At 39.2% G+C, this 15,780-nt stretch overlaps 1 protein-coding gene across 7 annotated transcripts in view; it reads left to right on the plus strand.

Annotated features, from left to right (window-relative positions):
• Positions 1-15,780, plus strand: part of PCCA (propionyl-CoA carboxylase subunit alpha) — a 378,662-nt gene that overhangs the window by 80,894 nt on the left and 281,988 nt on the right. Inside the window, exon 1 of one of the 7 annotated variants that reach the window (XM_024123231.3) lies at positions 13,756-13,850. The exons of the other annotated variants lie outside the window; for them this stretch is intronic. The gene's annotated coding sequence lies outside the window, so the exon portion shown is untranslated. Of the gene's footprint in view, positions 1-13,755; positions 13,851-15,780 lie in introns of those variants that run through there. 7 annotated transcript variants of the gene reach the window in all.

The raw sequence follows: 15,780 nt of genomic DNA on the forward strand, positions 1-15,780 counted from the left end.
TGCGTGGTGTTCGGGTGCGGGGAAGGTGTGACATTTGAACTGAAGTAACTGAAGGATGAGAAGGAGCAGCAGCCAGCACGTGAGGATCTGCTCTAAACCCTCCCCAGGCAGAGGGGATGAGCGGGTGTAAATGTTCCGAGGTAGGAAGATTAGCTTGTCATAGGGAGAAGGAAGCTGGCGTGGCAGGAGAATGATGAATGAGGAGGTGTGTGGTACAGGGTGCGGTTGGAAAGATAGGCTCAGGGTGGATCAGCGAGGGCCACTGTACGAAGCTGGGATTTTAATTTCAGCAGCCTTGGGGAACCACTGGGGGGAGTTTTAAGCATGTAGTGATGTAATGTGATGTATTTCTATATTAACTATAACAAGAATGCATATCAGACTGAAGAATTATGTAATTAAAAGCCGTTATGATAACAGGAGTAGAAAAATGCAAGCTACGCGTAATAAGAAACAATGCCTTAGAAGACGTTAAAAGTCTCATGCTGGCCTCCTATAGAAGTCTTCACCCGTTAGTTTTGTCCTACAGTTGTTAGGACACGAAGCTATCTTCTGATTTGTACTTTGCAAATCATCTACTTTTCAGTAAACCCTGCCCTTAACTTAGAGATTAATCTGATACCAAGAATCATTCCTCTTCTTACAATGGTTTATTTCCCTAAGTCTCGATTATTCAGTCTTGAAAAACACTCTAGTTGTACATGGTAACATTTCACCCTTCAAGTCTTGAGAACAGTTAGGGGGAAGGTGTGGCTACAAAGAGAATAATATATGGTATCACAGTTTAAGGTGGCCAGTTGAAATTCTGTCTCCTTTGATACCTTTCAGCCAAGTGTTAATTACTAGTAAGCTTCTTTAACTTTTTGTCTGGCTAGCAGGTGATGGTTATACCAAGCAAATAGGCTTCAGTGAATGCTTGTATCTGGTAGGCATGCACGTGTGCACACGTATACTCACGTTCCAGTGGACAGTTTGCCTCTCTAACATTCTTTCCACCACTGGTGATTTGTTTAAGCCAGTTATAATCATGTTATCTCTTCTGACAATTATTATTCAAGGATGACTCAGTGAAGGCTTAAGCCAGTTTGGACCGCTGAAACAGAATGTGAGGCATTTTTTGGGATTCCTGGGAGAGAAACTTTCTCATTCATTAGAGAGGCTTTGGTGCTCCAGCTCCACATCGGCCCCCTCGCCCACCCTTTTGTGAGTGAGAGGGCTTGGTGCTGCTGGCAGCCATTTTGTGACCGTGAGGATAGCTAGCTAAGGGCAGAGCTCACTTGCAGAGTGGGACAGGTCTGAGAGAGAGGCAGAGAAACCCAGAACTGGGAGATGTATCAGTGCTTTCAGAAGAATTTCTGTGGGTGTTGGAGGGGGGTGTGTGCTGGGGGCGGGGAGAGTTGGGATGTTTAGTGGGTTGACAGTCTTTTGTTCTTTATCAGACATTTATTGAAAAGTTTTCTTATCCCACTGTGCTAGACACTGAGAAACTTAGTTAAAAAATAAAGTAGGGCACAGAACATGCTTTTCCAAGAAACTTGTTTATGGGTATTAGATTTTGATTCCTTCTGTGGTTGTCCCTTGTATTGGTCTTGGGGACTGAAAGAACACTCAGTTATTACTATTCAGTTAAAACTTTTAGAACCAGAGCTTAAAGCCTTAACCTTTATGTTAGTAAGTAAGGGAAACAATGTCAAGGCTATGAGTTGCTTTAACGATGTTGCTGGGCAGCTAGAACTTTGTGCATATTGTATATACATGGGTGTTTTGAGGAATCCAAGAGTGAAAAGATAGGGAGGCTTGAGGAAACTATTGGAAACAGAGACTAGCCAGCTGTCAGGTCTTTTTGCTCTGTGTTTCTGCTTCATTCTTTGAAATCTTTCGGCAAGCCTGTCCACTTTCATCCTCTGCTTCTCTGCTCCAGTGGTCCCATGGAACATGCTGACTCCATAGCCCCTGAGCTTATGTGTTTTAGGTCTGGCCTCCTGAAAACAGGAAAGCCTCTTTTTTCTCTTGGTCCCCATTCCTGGGAAAGGGACTGCGATAGATCAAGTTTGGGTTAGCTGCTTTTTGCTACAGTCATCTGTGTTCAGGGAGCCAGATCACATCCTGCAAGAGGGCTGCAGGGACTTCCCTGGGGTCCAGTGGTTAATTCCGCTAGAGGGGGCACGGGTTCGATCCCTGGTCGGGGAACTAAGATCCCACATGCCGTGCGGGGCGGCCAACACAAACAAACAAGCAAACAAACAAAACCCCAAAAGGGCTGTAGTTGAGGGGTCTTTTGCTGTGGTTGGGAAAAACGCAGCTCAGAGAGTTGCAGGCTGGCTAACTTTTCCACAAAATGTCTATTATACCGCATAATTATAGGGCAGTGTGGTCATCGCAGCAATCAGAGTGTGTCTCATGTAGGTGCTGCATGAAGGCAATGGTTAATTCTGGTAGCTTGGGGGTTGGGTATAGCTGGAGAGACTGTTGTCTGATTTCTAATAAGAGGGATGTGGGTGTGTATGAAAGGATTAGTGAAGAAGAGTGTTTTGTATTTGTATAGCTATTGGTTTCCTCCCTAGGAATTTACTCCTGTCATAAAAACTCTGTGCCCCTATAAAGCTGAGTTTCATAATTGTGGCATCATTGGAGTTATAAAGTACACACAGAGAAGAAAATTATGGACTTTTTGAGCCAAGAGGAAACTTAGAACTTATCTAATTTGATTGTTTGGCGTATATCTCTTGATGTGGCAGATACCAGTGAATACAAAGATGAAGCAGATTCACTACACTGAAGAAGTTTATAGAGAGGAGATACAACAGGGAGGAGACCTAGGGAGGAGTTTAACTCATGAGAGTCAGAGATGGCGTTGTGGGGAAGTCAGAGAATGAAGTGCTTACTTTTGATGGGGGAGGAGTGTCTAGAAAAGTCTCATGAAGAAGGTGGCATTTGAAGTGGATCTTGAAAATAGGAATGTGTTTACATAGAGAAGGTGATTGGGGAGAAGAATGGAGATTAAAAAAAAGGGGAAGACCTTCTCAGGAAGGGGATTAATTTTCTTGGCTCTACCTTCAAAATTAATTTAGAATCTGATCAGTTCTCACTACTGTCAGTGCTACCATTTATTCCAGCTGCCAGCATCTCTCATCTGCATCATCAAATTAGTTTCGTACTTGATCTCCAAGCTTCCATGTTTATGTCCCTCTAGAGTATTCTCAAAACCTAGTCAGAGTGATCCCTGGACAAGTAATATCCAAATATTTGATATTTCAAATATCAGCTTCTCTGCTAAAAACCAAGCAGCAAAGTACATTTAATAGCTTCTCATTTCATTCAGAGTAAGAACCAGTCCTTTAAGTCCCCATCCCCCTTTCTGACCTAAGTATTTTGCTCTCTTGCTTACTGTATTTTACCTCTTCCTTGAGGTGAGGTATGCTTACAACCTCAGGGCCTTTTCACCTGCTAGTTTCTTTGCCTAGAACACAGAATCTCCAGATGTGCCTTCTTTAGGCCATTCAAAGTCATTTTCTCAAAGATGCCTACCCTGACTATCCTAACTAAAATTGCTAGTTATTATTCTCCTATCACCTCACACTCTCAATTCCCATTTCCTAATTTATTTTTCTCTAAAGTATTTACTTCAGCCTGATACATACTTTATTTTGTCTGCCTTTCTCTGCCACTGGAATGTAACCTACACAACCACAGGATTTCCCCCCCCCCCGCCCCCCTTGTGATCATACTGTTTCCTCAGTGCCTCGAACAATATCTGGCTCGTATATATTTGCTTAATAAGCAAATAAATGAGTAAGAGGTGGATTGTCTAGCTCTATTTTTGGGCCATTCATGGGATAGATTTGATACCCTAAATTCAAAGTAGGCAGATGTTTATAAATACAGAAATCACTTCTATTATCTTTGCAAGGTGGCTATTCAGCTGTTGCTCATGCGTATAATCACTAGAATTTTAAACCGTTTTATCGTATAGCCCAGTGTTTGGCAAACTTTTTCTGTAAAGGGCCAGGTAATAAATATTTTAGACTTTGCAGGCCATACCGTCAGAACTATTCAACTCAGTTGTTAACTATATAACTCTGCAGTTGTAGCATGAAAACAGCCCTCAAGTATAGGTAAGTGAACATAATGGGTATGGCTGTATTTCAATAAAACTTTATTTATGAACACTAAAACTAGAATTTTATGTGATTTGTAACATGTCATGAAATATATTTTTTTCAACTATTTACAAATGTTCCTTTTTATTGTACTTGGACGGAGATTGACTACTCTATGGTCAAAGTATGGTGTTTGAAACAGCTACACATCTGTATGAATATATTTAGTTTAATACACATTTCACTATCTTGTTCATAAGCACACATGTGGTTAGAGCCACTAGAAAGAGACTCTGTGTGACATTGTGAATAAAAAAGCGCATGGTACAGTTATTTCTGCTAATACGTGGGGGCAGGGTGTAGTAACATGGAAAATAAAAGATAGATAGGGATGACATACAAGTAATCTGAGAATGTGTCATATAGTTTAAATGTATAGGGCCTACTGATTATATTTACTTGATCTTAATCTAAAGGCCAAGAAGTGATTAGTAATTATATTCAGTAACATTAGATTTACATTCCCTTTAGTGCAGATCAGTTGAGAATGTGGGCAGTTAATTCAGAAATGCTGTGGAGGAATTGCTTTCGGAATTAAAAAATTTTTGTGGATAAATGAGAATCACACTGATAAAATATTTGTAAAGTACAGTAACATATGTAAACATTAGTGTTGGATTAGATTTATAAACTTTCTGGTTTTCCCCCCAAATTTGAATTATGCTGTAGAAGAGGCAAGGGATTCACTCCCCCAACCCCCAATATAGTGGTGCAGGATTTGGCACCCTAACAGATGTAAAATTGAAACACACAGAGATTTAAAATTACCCCATTCTGTGGGTATATAATAAATTAATACCTGTTGATTGTTAATGTTTAAATTTATGGATTAGGTATTATCTTCTGTGATGAAAAATTAGACAAAGAGGGTAAACATGTAAGAATAAATAAGAATTATGTCTTTTCATGTTGAGAGTAACATGGGAAGAAGGAGTTCTTGGAAATAGAAGTCAAATCTGTGGAATAAATGGTAGGAGAGGTTTTTAGACAGGTACAGGGATTGTTGCTATTTTTAGTGTGTTCATTTTCATGAAGCTGACCACAAAGTGGGGATAATATATTGTATATAGTCTCTGGATGACCTGTGACATCATCCCGAGTTGTTGAAAATAGAGTTAAATTATTTTAAATAACTTTTTCTATTTTATTTAGAAATTTCTCAATGAATGAGTTTAAAACAATTATTTTGCATATATCTTGACCTAGTTTAGTAGTACCAACAAGGATTATAATTTTTTGTTTTCCAGTACTGTAAGGTTTTTATTTTAAACCCATAAAATTATGCCTTTTTCAGCCTAAGATCATTTCTATGCTGTCCTCTTATCCAAAAAACCCTGAAATCAGTTTCCATTGTTGTTAATTTGAAAATTCTTTACTAGACTGGACAACCATATGGGAAAAGGACTGGATCTCTTTAGGGCTTTATCATAGGTAACCTAAAGAAGATAGAAGACTTAATTCAAATTACTCTTATTTCTTGGTAGGTCTTAACTAGAGTCTAGCCTCCCCTTAGGATAGTTGGAAGTGGCCTCTGGCGGATTAATATTACAGCATCAGAGTGCTGTTTTCTGACTGGTATGGTGGGTGGGCCTTAGTGTTCTGTGAAAATGCCTCGGCACGTCATCCCAGATCATGGAGTTCATCTTTGATGGCTCGTTCATGTGTTCTGCTGACTTCCAGTATTCTCTTTATGCAATTCTCTTTATGCAAAGTGTGGATATTGAAGCCAAAACATTCAGAAAGACTTTTGAAGTTTATTTGTTATTAAATAGCATTATTCAATCAGAGTTGAAGTCTTCGGTCAAGTAGAGTAACTGCTGTGTCAAAATTGAGCTTTTGAAACTGAAAAGCATTCTAAGCCACAGACCATGAACAGTAGTACCCCCCAAACCCTTTTTGCTTTGGAAGTGAAGTGTTTCAGGTAGTAATAGCATGAGTAAACTGTTTAAAATCTCTCAGAAGTACTTCACAGCTCATGCCTGTAGTGATTGTACAGGTAAATGTGATATCATAAACTTTTTAAGGTTTCAAGTGCAGGCTAGTTTATCCCAAGAAATTGTATTTGCCTTGGTGTCTGTTTTTTACTGAAGACATTTCCAGGTCCATGTAAGAGTGTCTCCCATGGAAGTCTCCTCCGGTTGTCCTGCTAACAGGTCACTTATGTGCAAAGTGGAACTTATCCTTGTAACAGAACCTGCTTTTCGGTTTCCTGTTTGAATTGTTTTCTGGTCTGCAAATCTTATAGTCAACTTTGACCATTCCCCTCCCTTCCACTTCCTAATCCAGTCATTCTCCCTAAGTCCATTGCCAGGTGTACTATTAATTAGTATTACGGCAGCTTTTCTCACTGCTTTTCTCTCTACTGAATTCCCACTGCTGTCATATTACTTCTTCACTCCTGTCTTTCTCCTGGACCACTGATCACTTCTTCTCAATCTTTCCTCCTTGGAGCCTGGTCAGTACTGGAGCCAGACTGATCTTCCTGAAGTACTTCAGGATCCTTCAGTGGCTTACTGTTGTCTGTAGAGCCTGTATTCCTCAAGCTGGCATGCACAATAGTTTCATTTCTGCCTGCCTTCCAGCACTGTCTGTGCTTGCCCCGCTGTAACTTCTGTTACCACAGGCTGGCTGGCTGGCTGCTGTGGTTGTGTGGGCTTTTAAAATTTTGTCTGAGCGGCATCTTTTCTCCTCTGAGAGCTGTGGCCTGCTTGCTTGCCTCAGCTTTAGCCGTGTGATGGAAGGATGAGCAAGTCCTCAAGCAAGCGGGGTTTTAGGGTGAGAGGAAGGAGCCAGTTGAGAGGAGGAGATGAAGGGTGTGGGAAGAAGTCGGTTTAGCCTCTTCAGGAAGGGTTGCCTTCTCGGGAGCAAGGTTCCTGGAATGCATTGAGCACCTGCACACGGGAAGGCGGGCGGGGCGTCCTCACCAGTCAGAGTTACAGCCAGCTGTGCCTTCTGAGTCCCTCCACAGCTAGACAGCAGCTCATCAGGGTCCCCTCTGTCCCAGGCGCTCTGCATATATTACTTCATTTAATCTTCACAGATACAGAAACTGAGGCACAGAGTAGTTAAGAAACTTGTCCAAGGCCACCCAGGTAGTTTATGGTTGTATTGGAGTTTAGGCAGCCTCCTGCTCTTAACCATTACACTCTGCTGCTTCTAATTCCTGCCTTTTTTTTAAATACAAGAATATAATTTAAAACCCTGCTTGAAAGTTGTTTTATACGATTCATGAGCCATGGGAGGTGAGGAGTTTATAGGTGGTGTCAGTCATAACTTGAAAACTTCAAAAGGCTACATAAGGTGGTGATAGCGTACATTTCAAGGGAGTCGCACAGGCTGGTAAAACATTTTAAGAAGATAATTTTGCTGACATTAATGTTTATGCTTATTGGTAGTTGATATAAAATGATGCTTCATCTATTATATATGATGTCCATTTTCACCCTCATCAGTTACAAGGCTTGAATTGAAGGGAGAAGGTTGCATTCTCAAGTCTTATTCATCTAGCAGGTTAGAAAGGCCCTGGTTGGACTTTCTGAGAAAGACAGACATATCAGGTGATTTGAGCATGTTAAAATTGTAGCGAAATTTAATGTGAACAGAAGGGAAAAATTCTCTGATGCAAAGGGGAGGGAATCTCTTTCTGGAAAGAATCCCCTTGTCTTTTATTGTTTATGCAGTTGATGATTGAAATATTGCCACTTCATATGTAAGAGGTATCATTGCAATAAACTTACGTTGATTTGGCTGACAGTTTCCATCCATGTATGCTTTATTCTAATTACCATTAGTTTCCCAGAGTATACTATTGTACTTCTCTGTCACAGCACCCATGCTTTCTTGTGATTTTAATTGCTTGTGGTGTCCTGTCTTCCCAGTTGGTTTGTCAACTAAAAGAGGGCAGTGGTACATGTTTGTCTTGTGCCTCATTGTTTCGCTAGACTTAACACAGTGCCTGACACAGAGTGGGTGCTTAGCAGGTATTTGTAGAGTGAATGCATGGCTTTACCTGTATACTGAAGAAGTATGCATTTGAGGTCTGGTTGTTGTAAGGCTTAAGAGAAGTGGGGGAGACCCTTTAGGATGAACACTGGTTGTGTGTAGCTTCATCATGATTCTCTGAAGATCATAGAACCTTCTACAGACCAGTGGGAGGACTGTTTTCCTGAATATTTAAATGTTTGTTTTTCCATGCTGCCTTTTCAAATCCTAGTTGTCTTTTTTCCTTCAAATGCTACCCTTTTTGTGACGCCTTCCTTGATTCCTCTGTTGGACTCTGTTCACAGTGCCTGATTTTTTTTTTTTAACCTCTTTTAGTGCATTTACTACTCTCTACCATTTATTGTTTTTATTGTTTGGTATGTATTGTTTGTTCTACTAGACTGTAAACTCTTTGCATTCAGAAACCAGGTCTGTCCAAACAAGCATGCTTTGGAGAGTGAAAAGAGGCACTAGTCAGATGGGTGCTGAGGTAATAGGTGTGTCCTGGGACTGTGTCAGGCAGACTTATGTATGACACTTCCCAGTGGTCAGCACATGCCACCTGAACCTGGGACATGAGAAGGCAGCAGAGCTGCAGATAAAACCACTGGTTTGGGTCTTATCTTATTTCTGTCACTTTACCTGTTTAGGTGTGGTGGGCATTTGATTTCATCTCTCAGATCCTAATTTTACTGACATGTTAAGTAGAAATGACTATTTATGTCCTGCTGGTTTCATAGCCCCATTTTTTTTTTTGAGGAAAAATGATTAAAAAACACTAATTGGAAAAGATAATGCACCCCAGTGTTCATAGCAGCATTATTTACGGTAGCCAAGATATGGAAGCAACCTAAGTGTCCATCAACAGATGAATGGATATGGAAGATGTGGTGTAGTTATTCAGTAGAATACCACTCAGCCATAAGAAAGAATGCAGTTTTGTCATTTGCAGCAACATGGATGCACCTGGAGGATATGATGCTTAGTGAAGTAAGTCAGAGCAAGAAAGACAAATACTGTATATTATCACTTCTATGTGGAATCTAAAAAACTAGTGAATATAACAAAAAAGAAAGAGACTCACAGATATAGAGAGCAAACTAGTGATTACCAGTGGGGAGAGGAAATGGGAGAGGGGCAAAATAGGGGTACAAACTACTATGTATAAAATAAGTAAGCTAGCTAAAAGGATATATTTTACAGCATAGGAAATATAGCCAATATTTTATAATAACTATAAATGGAGTATAATCTGTAAAAATTTTGAATCACTGTGTTGTACACCTGAAAGTAAGATAATGTATATCAACTGTACCTCAATTTAAAAAATTTTAAAAAGACTTCAAAAACTGTGGAATGTTAGTTAAGATATTTTACTGTGTAATTCTAGAATAAATTGAAGACTTTCTAACTTTGTAAACCAACTAGAACCTGATGACTGAAATGTTTATCCATGTATAAAATGGTTTTTAGGGTAAAGTGAGCCTTACTTCAGTGCCTTTTAGATGGTGCTAAATAAGTAAGTAAAATACATATTGTTGTTCTTGTTAATATTAATGCATTCCTTGTTCTTTTACTCCCTTCAAACTTAAAAAAAAATGTTTCCTACCTAGAGATAAATTAATCTCTACTTGGGTCATTCCACTACATCTTTTTGTCACTTTCACTTCATTGCATCCTTGTTAATAACCAAAATAAAGGGTGAAAGTAGCAGGTTGGCCTGTTGGACTAGTGCTGAGTAGTGTGAGGAATTACTTAGCTGCTCGAGGCAATTAACTGGAAATCATGATCTCTGCTTTTTCAGCATTCCATTCGTTATTTGAAATAAGCTTTATAATGTAGACTGTACTAGAGCACAGCAATTAAATGTGCTAACGGAAAAGAATATCCCAACTGTAGGTAGAGCATGCTTTATTCAAACCACATGACTCTGATTTCGATCCAGCGGTGGTATCGAGAATTTGATGTGTTCCAGAAAGCAGTAAATTAAGCACAGAGTGTGGAAGGACTTCTACTTGTAGCAAGTTTTAAAAAAATTCATATTATCAAAGGAAATAGAAAGAGTACATAATTCAGATAATATCCCAGACCAATTTTAAACGTTTACAAATTAAAGTTCGTATCCAGTGTTTGGACTAAACACAAGATCTCTAGCCTTTCACCAGTTTACCAGCTTACTACTAGCAGTAAATATTAATGGACTGTGAGGAATGAACAGGAAGGTGAGTCAGGAGGCGTCTACATTAACATTCCCTCATGCTAATTGAAGCATTATTAAATCGTTTTTAAGACTTAAACTGTAAAATTGCTCATCTAATTCCATAGTTGTTATAAGGTATATTCCAAAATTGAACTGGAAAAATTAGTTTTCAATCCGAAAGTACCAATTAATTTTAGTATTCATGGAACAATAAAAATAATTGGATCAGGGAGAAATGAAAACAACTAATTTTTAATATCCAAATTGTTGAGATATAAAATTAAAAGTATTTTATGGGAAGTGCAAAAGAAGGAAATTATAACTTCATAATTAAATAATTCCTATGATCAGTTTATATAAGGAGAACCTTATCATTACACAACCATATTTAAATATGAAGCTTCTTACCTTATCCTCTTAAAAAATACATCTAGAAGAAATACTTTAACATTTGTGCCTACATCTTAAAAAAAAAATTTTGTTTTACGGTAACATTTATTAGCATTACTGGAACACAAATGCATTCCCACAGGTAGCCCCGTTCGGTATGCATTAAACCTTATATAATTATTGTATTTGAAATAGAATTCCTTGTGGGTTTTAGATCATTGGGACCTCGAATCATGAATGTCATACTTTGTTCAATCCAATTGAAATTATTAAAAGAGTTCAAGGTTTTACATAAATAATTTTATATAAACAAATTTAAATTTTTATATATTCAAGTTTTATTTTGTTTATTTTTTTAAAAAATTCAACATAAAATCCTATTTACATATTTCAAACATCAAGTAAGAAGATCAATCTATATGAAAAGTCAGCAAGAAGTTCACAGCTGTACTTAATTAAAGCATTATTACTATTGTATTACAAAGCAAAAATAAGCTTAACTTCTTGAAAATGCCAGGTAGCTTGAGTGATAAACTTAACAATTTCATCCAAGAAAATTTAGTGTCATTGACTTGATCATCAATATTTTGCTAATATATATATTTTTAAATGTTCTAATATTAAAACTAGAATTTCTTTAAAGGAGGAAGGCTAAAATTTATCCACAAGGCTGACTTTTTAGTTAACTCTAATTTTCTCAGTGTTACTGCTAAAGAAGTTATTGAATTCATTTTCTCTGGGTATCTTCTGTGTTGTTTTTCTTTGATTCTTGCCAGTGCAACCAGTCTAAGATTTTACATGATAAAGGAAATCTGTGGTACTAATCCTAGAAACCTCTTTCTGTTTTCTCACAGAACACCTCCAGGCACAGAAAAGACAGAATACTTCATTTGCATTCTTAAACATTAGGAACTTAGAATCTGAGTCTTTCAGCTGGAAATGTTATTGCATATACATTTCCCGAAGAAAAAAAAAGGTTAACAGCCCACTCAGGTTTCTGTTCACTCATCTCTTTTTAGTGTCCTGATCTGCACAGAGAGTGTAGAATGTGGGAGCTGAACGCCCAGCTTCTTTCTTCTCAGCAGTCAAGGAGACTCGGGAAATAGGTATCAGTGCTGGTTACAGGGAAATAAAAAGAAATCAGATATGCACACAAAAATGGCAAGCACTAACAAACTTCAGGCTTAGCCTTTTAAAAGGGAAAGAACATTTACAAAATTAACATAGACTACGGTAACTAGAAGTTTTAAAAGTAAACTATTTTCCACATGAGCTTGAAAAGCTTACCCCAAAAGTACAGAGATATTTAGAGATTTATGGTTTGTTTATTTAAATGGTTTCTATTAAATTAATAAGTACCAAAAACCTCTTCTTTGCCCTAAGTACCTTTGTCAGAAACCCAGAACATTTAATAAAAAAAAATTTAACAACTTTTTTGACTTAATAATAGCTGAAAAATAGAAATGCAAATCATTCCACTGTCAAATATTAGAAATGGAAGGTGTCCTATTGCTGTATTGTTCACTTCCTATGCGTGAAAAACAAGCTTTTATATTTAACGATATTCCTTAACTAGAGAACCTGACTTCTGCCAATTGTTACAGTGTGGGAACTGTTTCTCTAACTAAATATTGTGCGTGGCTGTCATCTGGAAGTAATAATATTACTTGAGTGCGTTGTGCCAAGTGGACACTTAATACAGAATATACATTAGACTGAATGAAATCCAGATACTAGTAATACTGACAGAGAAAGACACATTCCTTTGGTTAAACTAACTCACAGCATGTACAGTGTACCATAAGTTAAATGCAGTTTGTAAGCATGTCATTAGATTTCAATCGATCTTGCAATTAGCATCCCAAACAAATTGAAAAGCTGTGCTGGTTTATAAATTTATGTTTAGAATTTTAAAGAATCTTTGTCTCCCTTCCACTACCCTTCCTCCACAACAGTCAAGTTCCTTAAGGTTCTGTTCCCAGCGAGTCACATAAATTGGGTTCTTAATTTGCAAGGAGCAGACTAGCACTTAAAGAAAATGACTCCTATATATGTAGGGGGTTGGAGGCTGATGGCACCTTCCGCTAGGGTGGTTCTGTACCTCCCTTTATGGCTGCCCCACAATCAGTGTTGAGGAAAATGAATTAGCATTCATATTCTGGTCTTCTCTAATCGTTCCCACTGCACAGCCTGGGGCTTCCGGGAAGCGCTCGCCGTACCTTGTACCCAGTCTTGGGGTAAAGACCCAGCCGACTGGTATTTATTTACTGATGTCCATGGAAACTACACGAGGAATGTTTCCCCCATCTGTGTGTTCAAATGTTGTCCTTATCTTTTATTTCTAATCATTATTTTGAAAAGTCCACTGAGTGCAGGTTAAAAGCTAACCACCAAAACAGTATTCAACCCTGATGTCATAAGCCGAGAGGAGGAGCCTTCCCTCTTTCACACAGTAACTTGTTAGAGCCCAAGTGCCAACTTGGCTGAAATTCCTTCTTGGGACTGAACTGAGTTTTTTTGTTTTTAAGTTAAAAAAAAAAGAAAGAAAGAAAGAAAAACGGGCTGAGTAATATTGTATCAAATACCAGAAGTGGTCTCATTGGAAGCAGAAACTATTTACATTAAATAAGAAATCAGTTTGCAGGTTGCATCTGTCACATTTACAGTATAGTGTAATATACTGTGACCAAAAGTGTAACGAAATACAGCTTCAGGCACTCAGTCCACAGGGAGCGCAGTGTGCCACAGGTGAGTTAGGGGAGGTAGTGAAAGGGAGAGGAGGAAAGAGGGAGGAAGATGAGTTCTCCCTGAGGGGTTCTGGTTTCATCACGGATTGGACAGCAATCCAGTCCTCCTCCGCTGCCACAGGTGGCCTGATGGACCAGCTTCTATTGCTCAGAGAATTCAGTCCAAGCTCATCTGTGATTTCAGCAGTGCTCATGGCAACAGGAAGATCTTTTTTCTTTGCAAACAGACACTAGTCAGACGGAATCCCAGATCAGCCCTTCCGCCACCATCCTCATGAGCTCTTCTTGGACCTCATACAAAGAGCAAAATCTGAGTGTTTTGGAAGTAGTGATGCTGCAGAAGGTGGATGCTGTCCGGTTAAGCCAGCAAAGGTGATGTTTTGTACTTTATAGTTTTCACATTTAACCTGTAGTGGCAGTAGTTGTTACCACTTCATCAGGCTTCACTTTGTGCAAAATAACCATCTACTGAAGCATCCCAGCCAAACATGAGAATGCACTTTCTCTCTCTCTCTCTCTCTCTCTCTCTTTTTTTTTTTAGAGCCAAAAAAGTCCCCTGAATAGGTTAGCAAACCGGCCTGAGAAACGCCTCCCTGGCTGTGGGTGCTGCTACTGTGGCTGCTCCTGGTCCAGGTGTTGGTCTTAGTCCTATAAGCTGGCGGCTACTCTGAGAAATGTTTTCAGAGTTTTTATTGTAGAATAAAAGACAGATACAGAAAAAAACTATGCAGAACCAGTGTGGGCTTGCATAAGGAGAGGAATCTTGTAGCCATTACATAGGTTCAGTCATGAGACATTTGCCCTGAATCCCAGAAGGCCTGTCCATGTGACCCATCTCAGTCCTAACCTCTGGTCTCTCCCCGGATGTATCCACTATTTTGACTTATATAGTAATCATTTTCATGCATTTTAAAATAATTTTATGGTCCAAATGTACATCCCTAGACACTGATTTGTCTTGCCCATTTATTTTTTACCTCTGATATGTCTTCTAAATGTCTCTCAATCCATAGGTTCTCCTCACATACATTTCTCTTCCTTACATTTTATCTGCTGAAGAACCTTGGGCTGTTTGACCTGTAGAGTGTCTCTCAGTCTTGACTTAGCTGATTGCATAATCATGGTGCAGTTCTGCATTTCCCTCCATTCTTGGCATTTCCTACAGATTGGCAAACTGGCTTCAGAATTGGGGATCAGACTTAGGTTTCAATTCCTTTGACCAAGACTGTAGGAGGCACGTGTCTTGTTACTGCTTTTTAAGATCTAAGCAGCCTTTGAAGCTTACTGTCTATAGCTGTTGCTTCATTAGATTGCGAAATGGTGATATTTTAATTCTATCATGTTTTTCATTAGTTAATTGGAATATATTTATAAAGAGATCTCTTCCCCTCATTTTTTTTTTTTTTTTTTCCCGGTATGCGGGCCTCTCACTGTTGTGACCTCTCCCGTTGCGGAGCGCAGGCTCTGGACGCACAGGCTCAGCGGCCATGGCTCACGGGCCCAGCCGCTCCGCGGCATGTGGGATCTTCCCGGACCAGGGCACGAACCCGTGTCCCCTGCATCGGCAGGTGGATTCTCAACCACTGTGCCACCAGGGAAGCCCTCTTCCCCTCATTTTTTGTTTGGTTTCCTAGGGGTGTAATTCACATAGAAAGAGCAAGATGAGTGTATAATTCTTTACCTTTATTTACTAGTTTTTGAGGTAATAAATTGGTTAACCAGTTAACCAGTTCTTTTTAAAAGTATCATTATGAAGTCATAGATTTAAACGTATATTGTAGGTTTAAATCTGTTGGAGTTACTAGTGAATCTCAAGTTGTCCCTCTTTGGCCAGGGGGACCTAAGTTGGCTCATGGTCTTTTGGACTTGACCCTCATAATCTTTTATAGCTTCCTTGCTCTCTGATCTGACAAGATATTCTAGGCTCATGTTTTACATTTCTTGCTTCAGGCCTTTAATCATCCACCTTTCTAAGATGCATTGGTTTCTTTGTTTGTTTGTTTGTTTTATTTATTTCATTTATTTATTTCTGGCTGCGTTGGGTCTTTGTTCCTGCGCGTGGGCTTTCTCTAGTTGCGGCGAGCGGGGGCTACTCTTCGTTGTGGTGTGCAGGCTTCGCATTGCAGTGGCTTCTCTTGTTGCAGAGCACAGGCTCTAGGCGCGCGGGCTTCAGTAGTTGTGGCACACGGGCTCAGTAGTTGTGGCTCATGGGCTCTAGAGCTCAGGCTCAGTAGTTGTGGCGCACAGGTTTAGTTGTTCCGCGGCATGTGGGATCTTCCCTGACCAGGGCTCGAACCCATGT

The sequence above is a fragment of the Physeter macrocephalus genome, chromosome 13 (genome assembly GCF_002837175.3).
Source record: "Physeter macrocephalus isolate SW-GA chromosome 13, ASM283717v5, whole genome shotgun sequence".
In the NCBI taxonomy this organism is placed as follows: Eukaryota; Metazoa; Chordata; class Mammalia; order Artiodactyla; family Physeteridae; genus Physeter; species Physeter macrocephalus.